A 1,382-nucleotide genomic window follows, 5' to 3' on the forward strand; every position below is an offset into this window, starting at 1 on the left:
ATGAATTCAGGGTAGAAGTAGGGATTCATCAAGGTTCAGTCCTTAGCCCCCTCTTGTTCATCATAAACCTCTAGGAAATAACAGGAATTTAAGACGGGCTACCCTTGGAAGCTCCTCTATGCTACTGACCTTGTTCATATAGCTGAATCACTTCTAGAACTAAAGAAATTTCAGGTATGGAAGCAAGGTCTAGAATCAAAGGGCCTTGGAGTTAATCTAGCAAAAACCAAGGTCTTAGTAAATAAGAAAGCAAATAAATCACAAATCCTTTCAGGTAGATCACCCTGCTCAATCTGTAAAAGTGTAGATAGAAACTTCATAAGATGTACTCAGTGCAGGCTATGGACACATAAGAGATGCAGTAATATCAGAGGAAGGTTAACAGTTCAGAGAGCTTCTACCTCAGTTGGTAACAAAGGGCCACTCCCTCAGAGCAAAAGGCAGACTGTATGATACATGTGTGCAAACAACTGTGCTCAACAACAGTGAAATGTGGGCTGTGACCACAGAGGACATGCGAAAGCTTGAAAGAAATGAAGCCAGTATGCTTCGCTGGATGTGCAATGTCAGTATGCCTGTATGACAGAGTGTAAATGTCTTGAGAGAAAAGTTAGGAATAAGAGGTATCAGATGTGGTGTGCAAGAGAGATGAATGTGCTGGTATGGTTATGTGATGGAAAGGGATTAGGACAGCTGTGTAAAGAAGTGCCAATCTCTAACTGTGGAGGGAACCTGTGGAAGAGTTAGACCCAGGAAGACATAGGATGAATTGGTGAAGCATGATCTTCAAATGTTGGGCCTAACAGAGGTGATGGCAAGTGAGCGAGACCTTTGGCGAAATGCTGTGCTTGAGAAGACTTGACAAGCCAAGTGAAATTGTAGTTCTGGCTGTTGCCAGTGTCATGTGAATGGCACCTATGAAATCGTAATCATGATTGTTGCTGGTAGCATGTAAATGGCACTCGTGCCAGTGGCACATAAAAAGCACTCATTACACTATCAGAATGGTTGACATTAGAAAGCTCATCCACCTGTAGAAACCATGCCAAATCAGACTGGAACCTTCTAGCTTACCAGTTCCAGACAAGCCGTCTAACCCATGCCAGCATGGAAAGCAGATGTTAAATGATGATAGGCTGGATATGGCTGCTTTAAATGCAAAAGGTTTAAAGGAGAAAAAAAAAAAACAGGTTCTCGAGCGAGATCATTGCCAGTGCCCCTGGACTGGCTCTTGTGTGGGTGGCACATAAAATACACCATTTTGAGTGTGGCCGTTGCCAGTACCACCTGACTGGCCTTCGTAGGATTTTCGAGCGAGATTGTTGCCAGTGCTCCTGGACTGGCTCTTGTGTGGGTGGCACATAAAATACACCATTTTGAGC

The sequence above is a fragment of the Octopus bimaculoides genome, chromosome 19, assembly GCF_001194135.2.
Source record: "Octopus bimaculoides isolate UCB-OBI-ISO-001 chromosome 19, ASM119413v2, whole genome shotgun sequence".
NCBI lineage: Eukaryota > Metazoa > Mollusca > Cephalopoda > Octopoda > Octopodidae > Octopus > Octopus bimaculoides.